The sequence below is a fragment of the Apodemus sylvaticus genome, chromosome 22, assembly GCF_947179515.1.
Source record: "Apodemus sylvaticus chromosome 22, mApoSyl1.1, whole genome shotgun sequence".
Classification (NCBI taxonomy): domain Eukaryota; kingdom Metazoa; phylum Chordata; class Mammalia; order Rodentia; family Muridae; genus Apodemus; species Apodemus sylvaticus.
In genome coordinates, this window is record NC_067493.1 from 39,822,044 (window position 1) to 39,839,647 (window position 17,604).

The following is a 17,604-nucleotide window of genomic DNA, read 5'->3' on the forward strand; positions in this document are numbered from 1 at the left end:
CCCCCCTCCCCCAATAAGTACTTTTTTTTTTTAAGAGGAAGGTGATTTAGGGAAATGATGTTGACCTCTGGCCTCCGTGTGCATTTGTGTACACATGTGTGCACACATATGGACATGTATATACATTAGAAAGTATACTAAGTGAAAAAGTTATGATGTGGAGAAGGTTGCTTTGCAGAAATGTTTATGTCCATTTCGGAAAGAGTTTGAATTTTTGTCTTAACCTCAAGCCAAAATTCATTTAATGTAAAGTAACTCAGCACACACTGAGAGTGTCACTTTGTAGCCTTGGCTTTTCTGAAATTTGCTCTGTAGACCAGGCTGGCCTCCAACTCAGAGATCATCCCGCCTCTCCCTCCCAACTGCTAGGATTAAAGGCATGCTAGACCACTGCCCGACTCAATTAGCAATTTTTTAAATTAAGCCACCTAACAAAAAACATCTAGACATTAATATGATACATACTGAGGAATGATAAGAAAATATTTGTTTGCCATAATTACGAGGTTTCTATAAGAACAGGAACTTTTTTGTGTAGTATAAAAGCACTCAGTTCTTACCATATAGTAGTCTCAGTTCTGAGCTGTGACATTTTAGGTTGTATGGTGTGATCCCAAGTCACACACTCCAGTGCAGTTGTGTGTGTGCTCAGAACCAACCAGGGCTGCAGCAAAATCACATGATATAACACAGCTCACTGCCAGAAACACCTGGCTTCCTTATATGCTTGATTTGGAATTTCTTTTTGCTTTTTTTTTTTTTTTTTTTTAGTTTTTCGAGACAGAGTTTCCCTGTGTAGCCCTGGCTGTCCTGGAACTCGCCCTGTAGACCAGGCTGGCCTCGAACTCAGAAATCCGCCTGCCTCTGCCTCCTAAGTGCTGGGTTTAAAGGCGTGCGCCACCACAGCCCAGCTCTGGAATTTCAAAAAAAAAAAAAAAAATTGTACTCCAAAACCTTTTGCTATTGTCCCTGACACTAACATTCACTTACATGACCTCATCTGAGATATGGAGCCACAGTTTAAGAAATAACTGGGGCCGGGGAGATGCCTCAGTTGGTAAGTGCTTGCCTTACGCACAGGAGCACCTGAGTTTAATTTCTAGAACCCATGGAAAAAGTATTAGGTGTGATGGTGGTTGCTTATAATCCTTGCGCTCTACACGGAGAAACAGGTTGAGGTGATGGGTTTTGTAGCCAACTGACCTGGCTGGCTTGGTGAGTTCTAGGCCAGTGAAAGGCCCTATATTACAAAAAAAAGTAGATGGCAGGGCTGGAGAGATGGCTCAGCGGTTGAGAGCACCGACTGCTCTTCCAGAGGTCCTGAGTTCAAATCCCAGCAACCACATCTGTTTGGCTTACAACCATCTGTAATGGGATCAGATGCCCTCTTTGGGTGTGTCTGTAGACAGAGTCAGTGTACTCACATACATAAACAAATGAAAACAAAATAGATGGCACGTGAGAAATGACGTCCAGGGTTGTTCTCCGGCCCTCTTACAGGCTATTTGAATTCCATCTCTTCATCATCTTCCCTAGGAACCCAATGCCCTTTTACACTGTAAGTCTGACCCGTGACCTCTAGGTAAAGCCCCCAGAAGGCTGCCGTCTGGGCCCACGGACTTCTGGGATGTAGCTGATGTCCCCGGGTGGCTTGCTCTCTGATCCTTGGCTGACTGATTGGCTCACAGTGAGATCTAGGCTGTTGTTGTCCTGCAGGCTTTATTTGGGAGAAATAAATGGTTTTCTCGTAACTTGTTGCATGAGTGTTTTCCGCTTCACTGGGTTGAGGAGACATCCTGCTAGCTAGCACACAATGTACCTCACGTTGAGCTTTTGTGGCCTCTGGCTTGCTCTGTTCGGAGGCAACCACCTGCAAGCCTCCTGGGTCGAGTTGCACAATTTATGTTGTGTTCTCTAAGTTTATTTGAACTTTTTTTGGGGGGGGGCAGGGGAAAGTTATAAACTATTATAGAAATCTCAACATAAACTGGCCTGTTTTTATCTTCTGGGGCCCTGGCTGGGTTTTTCAGGAAACCTCTGGTATGTAAAATTACCAAGAAGACCTGGAATCAGATTGGTCTTGATCCAAGGAGGTTAGAATGTTTCTATGAGGAACTCTGTCTAGTGGTACGTATAGTTGATATGTACGTAAGAACCACAGGGTCCATGGGCAAACTGCAGCTTTTTTTTTTTTTTTTTTAAGACAGAATCTCACGTAGCCCAGGCTGGCCTCAAACTTGTTATGTGGCCAAGGATTGCCTTGAACTTCTGATCTTCCTGCTTCTGCTTCTACTTCCTGAGTGCTGCGATTATAGGCATGCACCTGGTTTATATGGTTCTGTGGATGGAACCCAGAGTCTCTTCCATTCTAGGCAGGCACTTTACAAACTGAACTGTATCCCTAACCCTGTACTTGGGTTCCACACCAGCTTTAGAGGCACCTGGATTAAACCACAGCCGCGGAGCTTGCTAAGGCTGCTGCTCTCGGAAATGGGTGACCTATTTCAAAGGAAGCTTGGTATATACATAGGTGACCTTCTAACATCAAAAGGTAAGTAACTAGTACAGATACAATGAAGGATTGGCAATTTCACCTGGTGACTTGAGCTGCCTTAAAGATCCCAAAAAACTGATGTCTTAATCAGGGTTTCTATTCCTGCACAAACATCATGACCAAGAAGCAAGTTGGGGAGGAAAGGATTTATTCAGCATACACTTCCATACTGCTGTTCATAACTAAAGGAAGTCAGGACTGGAACTCAAGGAGGTCAGGACGCAGGAGCTGATGCAGAGACCATGGAGGGAAGTTCCTTACTGACTTGCTTCCCCTGACTTGCTCAGCCTGCTTTCTTATAAAACCCAGAGATGGTACCACCCACAAGGGGCGCTCCTGCCTTTATCACTAATTGAGAAAATGCCCCACAGCTGTATCTCATGGAGGCACTTCCCCAACTGAAGCTCCTTTCTCTGTGAAAACTCCAGCCTGTGTCAAGTTGATACACAAAACCAGCCAGTACAACCAATTTTAGTCTTTTCCATCTTCACCCACATATCCAGAGATGTAAGGTAAATGGGGCAGGTGGGAGTGTCCTGCTACTTAGCAGTTTCTCTACGATGGACTTAGAAAAAGGTGTCCATGGCCTTAACTTCCTTAGGAAGAGACTAAGAAGCTAGCTCAAGGCTCCATATCCTCACTAGCTGGCCAACATTCTGCTGTGGCCAAGGAAACCCCATGGATCATGTTCTACACAGAAACCAGAGCTCATCCTCTCTGTTTTCACAAGGCTTAGAGTCAAGCTAGGGAAACAAAGACTAAACACTGAGTGTTGTAACATTTACAGCTACATGTTTTTGTGTTTCCCGGGCCTGCCTCCAACTGTGGTGAAGGAAGGCCCCTAACTTCTGATCCTTCTGCCTCAAAGTGCTGAGTTAGAAGCGTCACACACCATGCCTGGCTCTATGTCAGTGGTTCTAAACCCTCCTATCACTTCCATCCTTTAATACAGCCACCTCAGGTTGTGGTGAACTCCCAACCATGAAATTATTTTTGTTGCTACGTAATAACTGTAATCTTGCTACTGTTATGAATCATTATAGAATGTATCTGTGTTTTCTGATGGTCTTAGGCGACCCTTGTGAAAGAGTCATTCGACTCCTCCAAAGGGATCTCCACCTATGGTGTTGGGGCAGGGAGCTCTAACCCGGAGCTTTGTGTGAGCTAAGCAAGCGCTTCAGTGAAGTCCCAGCATCCTGTTTTGCTGTTTTGTTGACATGGAGGGCTCAGCCAAAGTAGCCTAGGATGACCTTGGCCTTCCAGCCTCAGCCTTCAGAAACCTGCATCACCACCGCAAACACCCATCATCACGTCCTTAAAATAAAAGTGCCTCGGTTGCAGTGTGCCCCAGGCCTCACTTCCTCAGCTTGGCATTTTGACAGCTTAGTTTGGAGATGAATGAAATGGAATCACGCCAGATGCAGTGGCTGCACACTGGTTGGTAAAGGAGAATTTTTGTTGATGAGGTAAAGACACGAGCTTATCTCAAATCTTCACAATTAATTTCACCTCCTTCCCCCCTTTCTCTCTCTTTTCTGAGATCTCTAAGCCTCAGGGAAAGAAAGAATAATAACAACAATTTTTAGGTCCTAACAAGTATGTTTACATTTTCTTTCTTCCCCCTCATCCCCAGTGAGCATAAGGGGGCCTCGCTGAGTCAGCGACACAGAACACACCCAGACGCCAAAGTCTCAGCACAACAGAGATTTATTACTCCGAATGGGCAATCGTGTTTTCGGGATAGTGGGTGAGGTGAGGGTTGTATGGGGGTTAGACAAGACAGCAACGGGTGCTTCTGCAGGCATGGATTTTAAAAGGAGAGAGAAAAAAAGAGAGAGAGAGAGAGAGAGAGAGAAGTCTGTGTTAGAATGAGTTGGTAAATCCTGATTGAACATGTTAGCCAGTGTAGTCAAATAATGAATTTTGATTGCGGCAGGACCTCGGTGGTTTAGTCAAGCACTGGGAAGTAGCCGAATAAAATAACAGACCTTGATGGCTAGCTTCAGAAATGTTATCTAACGCTTTAGCAAGGGAGAGGGGAGGTGGGTGGGCTAGACCTACAGGTGCAGCCATGTGTACCTCTCAGACCTGTTAGAGAGCCCTTCCAGCAATACTGTTCCTTAAGTTCAGGAGCCGCTGATAGGGAGGGGCCAGGTAGAAGTTTAAGCCTGTGATCAGCTCCCTTTCTCTGTTTTATGAAGTCCGGGACCCCAGCCCATGGGGATAGTGCCACCCACAGGTAAGCTGGGTTTTCTCACTTCAGTTATCCAGGCATGCATAGAGGCTGGTCCTCAAGCCACTGAAGAGCCTACCCAGGTGTCTGTCAGTATTAAGTACCACCCACCCACTCCTTCTTTGGGCCACTAACAGGAAGTTTACGTTTAAATAGAAGGGAAGTGGTATGTGTGATTAAGTCCTACCAGTACAACCAATTTTAGTCTTTTCCATCTTCACCCACATATCCAGAGATGTAAGGTAAATGGGGCAGGTGGGAGTGTCCTGCTACTTAGCAGTTTCTCTACGATGGACTTAGAAAAAGGTGTCCATGGCCTTAACTTCCTTAGGAAGAGACTAAGAAGCTAGCTCAAGGCTCCATATCCTCACTAGCTGGCCAACATTCTGCTGTGGCCAAGGAAACCCCATGGATCATGTTCTACACAGAAACCAGAGCTCATCCTCTCTGTTTTCACAAGGCTTAGAGTCAAGCTAGGGAAACAAAGACTAAACAATGAGTGTTGTAACATTTACAGCTACATGTTTTTGTGTTTCCCGGGCCTGCCTCCAACTGTGGTGAAGGAAGGCCCCTAACTTCTGATCCTTCTGCCTCAAAGTGCTGAGTTAGAAGCGTCACACACCATGCCTGGCTCTATGTCAGTGGTTCTAAACCCTCCTATCACTTCCATCCTTTAATACAGCCACCTCAGGTTGTGGTGAACTCCCAACCATGAAATTATTTTTGTTGCTACGTAATAACTGTAATCTTGCTACTGTTATGAATCATTATAGAATGTATCTGTGTTTTCTGATGGTCTTAGGCGACCCTTGTGAAAGAGTCATTCGACTCCTCCAAAGGGATCTCCACCTATGGTGTTGGGGCAGGGAGCTCTAACCCGGAGCTTTGTGTGAGCTAAGCAAGCGCTTCAGTGAAGTCCCAGCATCCTGTTTTGCTGTTTTGTTGACATGGAGGGCTCAGCCAAAGTAGCCTAGGATGACCTTGGCCTTCCAGCCTCAGCCTTCAGAAACCTGCATCACCACCGCAAACACCCATCATCACGTCCTTAAAATAAAAGTGCCTCGGTTGCAGTGTGCCCCAGGCCTCACTTCCTCAGCTTGGCATTTTGACAGCTTAGTTTGGAGATGAATGAAATGGAATCACGCCAGATGCAGTGGCTGCACACTGGTTGGTAAAGGAGAATTTTTGTTGATGAGGTAAAGACACGAGCTTATCTCAAATCTTCACAATTAATTTCACCTCCTTCCCCCCTTTCTCTCTCTTTTCTGAGATCTCTAAGCCTCAGGGAAAGAAAGAATAATAACAACAATTTTTAGGTCCTAACAAGTATGTTTACATTTTCTTTCTTCCCCCTCATCCCCAGTGAGCATAAGGGGGCCTCGCTGAGTCAGCGACACAGAACACACCCAGACGCCAAAGTCTCAGCACAACAGAGATTTATTACTCCGAATGGGCAATCGTGTTTTCGGGATAGTGGGTGAGGTGAGGGTTGTATGGGGGTTAGACAAGACAGCAACGGGTGCTTCTGCAGGCATGGATTTTAAAAGGAGAGAGAAAAAAAGAGAGAGAGAGAGAGAGAGAGAGAAGTCTGTGTTAGAATGAGTTGGTAAATCCTGATTGAACATGTTAGCCAGTGTAGTCAAATAATGAATTTTGATTGCGGCAGGACCTCGGTGGTTTAGTCAAGCACTGGGAAGTAGCCGAATAAAATAACAGACCTTGATGGCTAGCTTCAGAAATGTTATCTAACGCTTTAGCAAGGGAGAGGGGAGGTGGGTGGGCTAGACCTACAGGTGCAGCCATGTGTACCTCTCAGACCTGTTAGAGAGCCCTTCCAGCAATACTGTTCCTTAAGTTCAGGAGCCGCTGATAGGGAGGGGCCAGGTAGAAGTTTAAGCCTGTGATCAGCTCCCTTTCTCTGTTTTATGAAGTCCGGGACCCCAGCCCATGGGGATAGTGCCACCCACAGGTAAGCTGGGTTTTCTCACTTCAGTTATCCAGGCATGCATAGAGGCTGGTCCTCAAGCCACTGAAGAGCCTACCCAGGTGTCTGTCAGTATTAAGTACCACCCACCCACTCCTTCTTTGGGCCACTAACAGGAAGTTTACGTTTAAATAGAAGGGAAGTGGTATGTGTGATTAAGTCCTACCAGTACAACCAATTTTAGTCTTTTCCATCTTCACCCACATATCCAGAGATGTAAGGTAAATGGGGCAGGTGGGAGTGTCCTGCTACTTAGCAGTTTCTCTACGATGGACTTAGAAAAAGGTGTCCATGGCCTTAACTTCCTTAGGAAGAGACTAAGAAGCTAGCTCAAGGCTCCATATCCTCACTAGCTGGCCAACATTCTGCTGTGGCCAAGGAAACCCCATGGATCATGTTCTACACAGAAACCAGAGCTCATCCTCTCTGTTTTCACAAGGCTTAGAGTCAAGCTAGGGAAACAAAGACTAAACAATGAGTGTTGTAACATTTACAGCTACATGTTTTTGTGTTTCCCGGGCCTGCCTCCAACTGTGGTGAAGGAAGGCCCCTAACTTCTGATCCTTCTGCCTCAAAGTGCTGAGTTAGAAGCGTCACACACCATGCCTGGCTCTATGTCAGTGGTTCTAAACCCTCCTATCACTTCCATCCTTTAATACAGCCACCTCAGGTTGTGGTGAACTCCCAACCATGAAATTATTTTTGTTGCTACGTAATAACTGTAATCTTGCTACTGTTATGAATCATTATAGAATGTATCTGTGTTTTCTGATGGTCTTAGGCGACCCTTGTGAAAGAGTCATTCGACTCCTCCAAAGGGATCTCCACCTATGGTGTTGGGGCAGGGAGCTCTAACCCGGAGCTTTGTGTGAGCTAAGCAAGCGCTTCAGTGAAGTCCCAGCATCCTGTTTTGCTGTTTTGTTGACATGGAGGGCTCAGCCAAAGTAGCCTAGGATGACCTTGGCCTTCCAACCTCAGCCTTCAGAAACCTGCATCACCACCGCAAACACCCATCATCACGTCCTTAAAATAAAAGTGCCTCGGTTGCAGTGTGCCCCAGGCCTCACTTCCTCAGCTTGGCATTTTGACAGCTTAGTTTGGAGATGAATGAAATGGAATCACGCCAGATGCAGTGGCTGCACACTGGTTGGTAAAGGAGAATTTTTGTTGATGAGGTAAAGACACGAGCTTATCTCAAATCTTCACAATTAATTTCACCTCCTTCCCCCCTTTCTCTCTCTTTTCTGAGATCTCTAAGCCTCAGGGAAAGAAAGAATAATAACAACAATTTTTAGGTCCTAACAAGTATGTTTACATTTTCTTTCTTCCCCCTCATCCCCAGTGAGCATAAGGGGGCCTCGCTGAGTCAGCGACACAGAACACACCCAGACGCCAAAGTCTCAGCACAACAGAGATTTATTACTCCGAATGGGCAATCGTGTTTTCGGGATAGTGGGTGAGGTGAGGGTTGTATGGGGGTTAGACAAGACAGCAACGGGTGCTTCTGCAGGCATGGATTTTAAAAGGAGAGAGAAAAAAAAGAGAGAGAGAGAGAGAGAGAGAGAGAAGTCTGTGTTAGAATGAGTTGGTAAATCCTGATTGAACATGTTAGCCAGTGTAGTCAAATAATGAATTTTGATTGCGGCAGGACCTCGGTGGTTTAGTCAAGCACTGGGAAGTAGCCGAATAAAATAACAGACCTTGATGGCTAGCTTCAGAAATGTTATCTAACGCTTTAGCAAGGGAGAGGGGAGGTGGGTGGGCTAGACCTACAGGTGCAGCCATGTGTACCTCTCAGACCTGTTAGAGAGCCCTTCCAGCAATACTGTTCCTTAAGTTCAGGAGCCGCTGATAGGGAGGGGCCAGGTAGAAGTTTAAGCCTGTGATCAGCTCCCTTTCTCTGTTTTATGAAGTCCGGGACCCCAGCCCATGGGGATAGTGCCACCCACAGGTAAGCTGGGTTTTCTCACTTCAGTTATCCAGGCATGCATAGAGGCTGGTCCTCAAGCCACTGAAGAGCCTACCCAGGTGTCTGTCAGTATTAAGTACCACCCACCCACTCCTTCTTTGGGCCACTAACAGGAAGTTTACGTTTAAATAGAAGGGAAGTGGTATGTGTGATTAAGTCCTACCTGGGTGACGCCAGCACTCACCTTTAATCCAGAAGCCCGAGGCATTCGGATCTCTGAGAGTTCAAGGCCAGCTTGGTCTACAGTATAAGTTCCAGGATAGCTAGGGCTACGCAAAGAAACCCTGTCTCCAAAAACTAAAAACAAACAATAAAATAAAGTAATTAAAAAAAACCAAAAAACTAGTTGGCTTCAGTCTGATCTGCAAGACAGTGTGCCAAGTTATTGGAACTTTATGAGATATCTCAGCCTTCCTCCTTCCTCATCTGTAAACCTGTAATTTTTTTTTTCTTTTTGGAGAATCTCACCAATGAGAGCAGGAAGTTCATTTACAGTTAAAACACATCTTAACATCCTTTTGACCTACATATAAGAAGAGTTTCCTGGACTCTTTTGACTTGTTTTTATCTACCAACCTGCAGTCCTATCCAGTGCTCCTCAGAAACTGCTCCGTGGTCTCACTTTGTGGAAATGATAGCAATTGTTTTTCAACAATTCTTTGAATGATGTAACTTAAGAAGTCAGTAAGACTGTCTACACAGCCAGTGTGAAGACAGTCTAGGGTAGCTTTCTCAGGACAGGTCCACAACCTTTCAAATCCATTCTAAAGCATCCTCCCCTTCCTCTCGTGTGTGTGTGTGTGTGTGTGTGTGTGTGTGTGTGTGTGTGTGTGTGTGTGAGAGAGAGAGAGAGAGAGAAAGAAAGAGAGAGATGTATACATGTGTGTGAGTCTAGAAGTCAGAGGACATCCTTGGGTATTTAGTCTTCATGTTCTATCCTGATTGACATGTCTTTGTGTCAATCAGAGGCACATACCAGGCTAGCTGGCTATGCACCTCAGGGGATTCTGCTGCCTCTGCCTCTCATCTCATTGAAGCACTGGGGTTACAGACCAATGCTACTACATCTGGTTTGACATCGGTTCTAGAGAACCAGCCTCAGGTCTTTAGGTCTTTAGCAATTTACTCACTGAGCTATCTCCTGAGCCCCTAAAGACATTTCTTTTCCTTTTTTTTCTTTTTTCTGGAGACAGGGATGCTCAGTGCAGCCTTGGCTCTTTGAGAACTTACTCTCTAGACCAGGCTGGCCTCGAACTCAGAGATTCACCTGCCACTGCCTCCCCTTCCTTAAAACACTCCAACTCTGCTTCATACGAGACAGCCTTTTCACCTCATTTTCACCTGAAGGAAGTTGTCTGAGGAACTTCCCAGGAGCTGCATCTTCTGCTTTTGCTGCTGGGATTATACAAGTCCCTTGGTCCCTTTCCAACTTAGCTGCAGTACCAGAGCTGGAAGCAGAGAGAGAATTAAATTCATGTCAGACCATAAAAGAAGCTCCATTACTTATATAACAGAGGTGGAGGAGAAAAGCCCAGGTAGCTGAAAGAGATGCTGGGACCTGCAAGTCTTGGGTCAAAGATGTCTTTGGACTGTGGTCCCCAGTGAATTTATAATTGGCTTGTCCTTCCACATAAGAGCCAATATCAAGATTGTCACTTGGTTCTCCAAGTGGATCCCAACTGTCCTGTTCCCCCCCCCCCCCCACACACACATCTCACTATATAGCTTAGTGTAGCTTCAGACAAGACAGTCTCAGATTTAGGATCAGAGCTGGATCATGCAGTGATCATACCTGGCTCCAACGATTGTTCTTCAGGCTCCTCTAGAGACATTTCGACTGCCATGTGCAACTAGCTCTCCAGAACTGTGACAAAATGCCTGAGACAATGAACTTCAGGTTGGAAGGGGCTATTTGGGCTCATAGTTCGGAGGTTTCAGTTCATGGCTACTTGGTCCATTGTTTCTGGGCAGTGAGGAGGCCATTATAGCAGGGAGGGTGTGGGGAGGGGCAGAGCCACTCACTTCCTGGGATAGAGGGAGGAAGGGAGGGGAGGAACACAGAGGGATGGAGTGGACATAGACTGTCTCCCTTGATCCACGTGGCTTTCTTTCTCCAACTAGGCCTCACTTCCCAAAGCATCCTCCATCTCCCGGCTGCCGGTGTTCCTTCCAAAGGAACTGTGGGAGGAAAAGGCTTCTTTTGCTTACAGGTTAGAGTCAATTACTGAGGGAAGCCAGGCAGGAATGGAAACAGAGATGGTGGAGAGATGCTGCTTTCTGGCCGGATGCCTAGTTCAAGTTCAAACTATTAGCCAGGCTACATCCTCACCATCAGGGATGACATCGCCCACAGTGTGTAGGCCTTCCTCCATCGATTGGCAGTCAGGAAAATGTCCCACACACATGCCCACAAGCCAATCCAATGGGGGGTGGGAGGTTCCTCAGTTGTGATTTTCTCTTCCCAGATTGACAAAAACTTGGGCAGATCCAGATCATAATACTTCTTAATAACAGCTCTCTTAGTCAGGGTTTCTATTCCTGCATAAACATCATGACCAAGAAGCAAGTTGGGGAGGAAAGGGTTTATTCAGCTTACATTTTCATATTGCTGTTTATCACTGAAGGGAGTCAGGACTGGAACTCAAGCAGGTCAGGAAGCAGGAGCTGATGCAGAGGCCACAGAGGGATGTTTCCTACTGGCTTGCTTCCTCCGGCTTGCTCAGCCTGCTCTCTTATAGAACCCAAGATTACCAGTCCAGGGATGGCTCCACCCACAGTGGACCCTCCTCCCTGACCACTAATTGAGAAAATGCCCACAGCTGGATCTCATGGAGGCACTTCCCCAACTGAAGCTCCTTTCTCTGTGATAACTCCAGCCTGTGTCAAGTTGACACACGAAACCAGCCAGTACAACAGCTAAAGCTACAGGAAGCCCCCAAACTAGCCCATGTGAGCTGTGAGAGGGCAGCTAGGAGAGTCCTCAGCGCCAGCTCCACCCTCTCCAGCCCTGAGTGAGCACAGAGAGGCAGACCTGATACTGTCCTCCACATGACAAACACACCATAGGGGTCTGAAGCTTCCCTGGGTTCCTCTGATCAGATTCGTCCTTTGATAACTCAGCCTGGACCCTGCTACCAACCACAGTGCCCTTATCAATTTAGAAAGGCCACTTACCATAGGAGACGCTTTGTGAAGGGCTTCTTTTCACTTTCATTTCCCTTTTAGATAGTGTATGTATAACCTACACCACCGAACAGGGTGGCTTTGACTCAGGTTTCAGGAAACAAGCTCAAACCAGCTAAAGTTAAAATAAGTTTTTCCAGCACTTCCCTTGTAGAAACTCATCCTCAAAAGGATGCTCACTAAGATACATGGCGTAAAAAATTTATTTAGAGCGGTGGCAACTCAGGAGCCAAGGTAAGTGTGGGAAACAGAGGATGTAGTTTGCAGGAGATTGTACATCATGCTGCATACCAAGCAGGCATTAAAAGCCTGTAATGTATACAGAGACGCTGGAACAAAGACACTCATTACGGTGCTGTGTGGAATAGAAGATTGAGATGAATATTTGGAGATGGCAAATTGCTTAAGTAAGTTATGAAACATCTTACAATGGGACGCAGAGCCATTAAAAATAATGAGGGCACTGAAATGTAGCCATTTCGGATCATGTAATATATAAAAACGCTGCTGTTTGTGTGTGCATGTGTGGGGGAGGGGGCGGGTGTGAGCAGGTGTGGGGGGGAGAGGGCAGGTGTGAGCAGGTGGGGGGGTTGGGAGGGGCAGGTTCGTGTGTGTACTTGTTTACATAAACAATCTCTCAGGAATGGGCCTTACAGACAGGGTGATCAATGCTGTCTTCAGATAGGCCAGCAAGGTTTTGTGAGGTCAACACAACAACAACAAGAACAACGCAGCAGAGGGCAGCAGGGAAGGCTAATGGCTATTAAGAGCACTTACTGCTCTTTCAGAAGATCCAGGTTCAGCTCCAGCCCCATAGCAGGTGCTCCGGACCACCTGTATCCCCAGTTCTCAAGAAGCTAGCCCCCTATTCTAGCCTCCACAGGCACCCTGCCCCCACCCCCACCCCCAAGGACTCCTACAGATGAACACCTGCACATAACTACAAATAAAACTTTATTTAAATTGTAGTTCGACTGATGGAGGCACCAGCTTCAGCCCTCAGCACTGTACCAAGTGGGCATGGTGGTCAGGCCTGCAATCCTAGCACTTTGGAGGTAGGGACAGGAAGGTCTGGAGTCCAAGGCCAGCCTCAGCTTCAGAGTAAGCTGGAGGCCAGCCTGTGCTAAATGAGATCCTATCTCAAAGAAATGAAAAAAAGAACCCTCTCACAAAACAATGAGGGATTTTTTTTTTCCTCCTTGTAACCATTTCGTACTTCCCCCTTTTGAGCCTTGGGACTATCTTTTGGGGATCAGGGTGGGGAATGAAATCAATAAATAAAAGTGTAACCGTTGCAGAGCCAGAAGCTCATGCAAGGTCCTTGGTGAAATACGCTGGTTGTGGTGGAAGGCTACAAGTGTCCCCTCCAGTGTCACCCCCAAGCTGGGAACCCTTGCTCAACGCCTACAGTGTTTTTTTTCCCTCAGAATCTTTAATCCTCTCACAGATAGGTTTCTTTTTGTATGTTTGTTTGTACAAATTTGTACAAACTTTGTTGTAAAGACTTTGTTGTACAAAGTCTCCCTCTGTAGTCCAGGCTGGCTTGGACCTCACTATGTAGCACAAGTTGGCCTCAAACTCATGGTAATCCTCCTGCCTTGGGATGACAGGTGTGAGCTAGCATCAATACCCAAATCTTCAGGAAGCTGTTACTGTTGAGAACAGTCTGGGTTCCCTGGGTTGCTGGGATGCAGTGTGCACACAGAAGTCACCCATCAATGCTCCCTTACTGGCCCCGCCTATTACCACGATGCTAGGTTAGAGCTCAAGGTCCTATCTCTATGCTATTGACTGCTCAGCCCACATTACCCACAATTCATCAGTCATCCCCCAAGCTTCTTTCCTGTCCCAGGGTCCCCCACTGCTCCTCATATAGTGCATATCCTGCTACCTAAGTGACTCTTGGCTGTGACTGTTCCCACGCTCCTTATGCTCAAAGATTCTGTCAGGTTAGAGAAACCAAGAGGTGCAGTACCCCATTCTTGTCCCCTTGGGATCAGGGGTGGTCAGTGCCATGTTCTTGTCTGTGCTGGGCCAGAAGAGGTTGGGTAGGAAACAGGGTTCAGGTCAAATGGGGAGAATGGGTGAGTTGGGGCGCTGGCACAGGAGGGGACCTTCTTGTTACTGGATTCCATATCTTTGATCACTCATCTGAAAGCAGCCTGGAGCGTACAGTCCTAAGTAGCTACCAGTGGGGGTTTTAATAACAGCTTTGCAGGGACTCCCATCTCAACTTCAGAACAATGCTTTGAGCCTGAGAAGACACCAGTGGTCGGCATCATGCTCCAACCCAGTTTTTGTCCTCTTTTCATTATCCCACCACTGTGAAGGGGCGTGGCCTCCCGAAGGGGCGTGGCCTCCCGAAGGGGCGTGGCATTTCAGTCTTCCCAATGGATCCTGAATCCTGAGTTGAGGCAGTGAAGCTGGTCACTCATCCTGGAGCATCTCCAGCACTTACTGGAATGTTCTGGAAGTATCCCACGTTCCTATGTGGCTGGAGGCATTCATTCTGTTTAAAGGCTAGGCAGTCCTCTCGGAGGGAACCTGCTTACATTGTGTTTCTATTTTTTCCTTTGGAGGACAGATATAGGATAAATGCAAACGCCCCGGAATCTTCCAGGATAGAAACAAGGCCCATCGGGCCTTGGGGAAGACCCTTCCTTATTGGATGCATAGACAGCCCTGCTAGGAGATATCTGTCTTTATACTTAATGTTCCAACTGTCCCTGAGATGGAAGAATAAGATGGAAGGGAGGGACAAGGGAGCAGCTCTGCACAATTCAGGGTCTCCTGGCACTGGCTCCAGCCCTGACTCTTGCTATGATAAGCACTCTGACCAAAACCGACTTGGGGAAGGAATGGGTTTGTTTGATCATGTCACAGTTCATCACCGATGGAAGCCAGGGCAGGAACTGAAAGCAGAAACGTGGAGGCAAGAACTGAGGCAGAGACCACCGAGAGCTTTCCTGCCTGTACACGAGGAGATAATGAAAACCACGGGCTGTCTCACCTGAGTGACACTTTAAGCTCTGGCCCTGGGGACTCCAGCTGTGCAGTGCTGGCTCAGGCTGTGGGTTCCTCATGAGGCTCCAATGCAGTTTACTGGTTTGGTGCAGGCTCATGTTCAGATACCTTTCTTCTTCTGCCCAGGACAACCTGCCTAGGCATGGGAGCCTTCATAATGGGCTGGGCCCTCCCACTTAACCAACAATTAACAAAATGACACGTAGACGTGTCCACAGGCCAATCCTACGGAGACAGTTCCTCAGCTAAGGTTCCCTCTTTCCCAAGCGTGTCAAATGGACAACAGAGATTAGATTTCACACTCGTTCTCTCTGATAGATCCTGGCTGACTCCCAATAGTCGTCCGCTAGCCATTTTTGCTTTTGACCCTTCCCGCTTCTGTAATTGGTTCTTCAGTGCCTCCCTTATGAGGAGATAGATCCTCCTTGGGTTTCTAACATCCTTAACCAGACAGTGCGGCTCTTTGTCTGAGTAGCACTTGTCTGGGGGTGGAGATGCAGAAGTGGTGGTTGCCCTGGTGGGGTGGGGGAGGGAAGAATGTCGTCGGGAAGGGGGTGGGTAGTTAGAGGAAGAAAGGGTTAACCATCACCACTGCTGGTCCTGGGAGTTCTAGATAGCTAAGTGAGACACGTTTCTCAGAGACCACGGGCTTGCTTCCCTGTGTGCACACGAGGAGATAATGAAAGCCACAGGCTGTCTCACCTGAGTGACACTTTAAGCCTCTGGCCGTGGGGACTCCAGCTGTGCAGTACTGGCTTAGGCGGTGGGTTCCTGATGAGGCTGGAATACAGCTTCCATCGCTCAGGCTGAGACCAGAGGCTCTGCAGCAGTGCCTGCCTTTCTCCCACAGCGGGGCTTGCAGCAATTATCACCCTGATGGATGCCGCACCATTTCCTCTTTGATTTACAGCGAGCAAGGTGGCTCAGTGGGGCTGTGTGTTCGCGACGCAATAACGACTCTGCTTCAGCGATGGCCGCTAACCATGTTCTGGGGGGTTGGGAAGGGAAAGTCCTGTGGCTGGTTGGACTGGAGCAGGCGGACCTGGGTCTTTGCATACTGAAGTGTTGGGGAAAGAGCACTAACCACCATCTCAGGAGCCGCAGGGATCTCAGGGCACGGAAGGCTCTCTCTACCTTTGTCAGGACTTCACTATGGCCTCTTAGGAGGGAGTTTGGTGGCCCTATGCTGGCAACCGTGGGCCTGTCTCGGCCCTTAGAACATGGCAGGAAGCTGCTGATGCCGCTGTCTAGGTCTTTATGACAGTGTGTTGTTTATTCTGAGGCTGTCTGGGACCTCTCCCTCTCCCCACCCGGAGAGCTTAGAGCAGGGGTCCTCAGCCTTACTAAAGCTGCGGCCCTTTAATGCAGTTCCTCATGTTGTGATGACCCCCTAACCATAAGATTATTTTCACTGCTACTTCATCACTGGAATGTTGCTGCCGTTGTGAATCGTAATGTAAATATCTGTTTTCTGATGGTCTTAGGCGAATCCTGTGAAAGAGTCATTCAACACCTCCACCCACATCACCGTCAAGAGGGGCTCAGCCCACAGGTTAAGAACCACTGTCCTAGAGTGAGTAGGCTGGCCTGGGGCAGGAGGCTGAGGCGGAAACGTTGTTCCAGGGTTGGGCCAGCTGGATGGGACAGCGTCTAGGATGTGTACCTGTCTTCTCTTTCTCCTTCTTCCCTAACAACTGTAATTTTGTCACGTGTACACTGACATGTACATATGATACAGGTCAGGTGTCTTGGATAGCCACCATCTTTTTTGAGATCCTTGGATCTGAAACTTCACCGATTTGGCTCGACTGACTGTTCTGTGAATGCCAGGAATCTGTCTGTCTCTCTGTCACATCAGGGTGGAGATTACGAGTACATGATAGCTCTTTCCCACTCCAGACATGGGTACCGGGGATCTGGACATAGGTTCTCATGTTTACACACAGAGCCCTTTGCCTGTCGAGCTGTCTCTTTGGCCCTCTCTTTAATTTTGGAGTGTCTTACTCTATAACCCAGGCTGGACTTGAACTCCCAGCAACCCTCCCTCCTGTCTCCTATTGATATGTGTTTGTTTGTCCATCTGTTTACATTGGAGCAACCCAGTGTGCCACTCATAACTTCCCACGCATCCGCTCCTCTGATCACCTCTGTCCCTGCAGTGTGTGGCCACAGAGGTAGCCATGACAGCGGATGTTGGTGGGGCTTGACAGTGTGTTGTGCCTTTGTGTGATCCCTGTCTCTCTGCAGCCCTTGGGGACTAGCCTCTTGGTTCCAGGCCTGGACAGTCTGGCCTTGTGTTGAAGGTGACTTAGGGGTGGATTCCTCAGGGTAAGTGTGTCATCCAACTAGGCTGAGCTCAGGACTCTACCTGAGCCATTGTGGAAGGCCGTGGATGGGTTGTTAGGTCACTCATCACACAGCTTTCCATTTCCAGAGACTTTAAGACAAATGAGAGATCAGCCTTTCATCCAGGACTCCTCTGTGAAGTGACCTCTCGCTCTAGCCACAGGGTCATGGGTGTGACATGCTGTGAGACACCTGAAGGAAGCAGGCTGTGTGGACGGTTTGCCTGGCAGAGGGAACGGAGTATGCAAAATCCTGGAAGAGGAAGAACTAACAGGCTATGGGGAGTCCTGGGGCTTCCAGTGGAGGGAAAG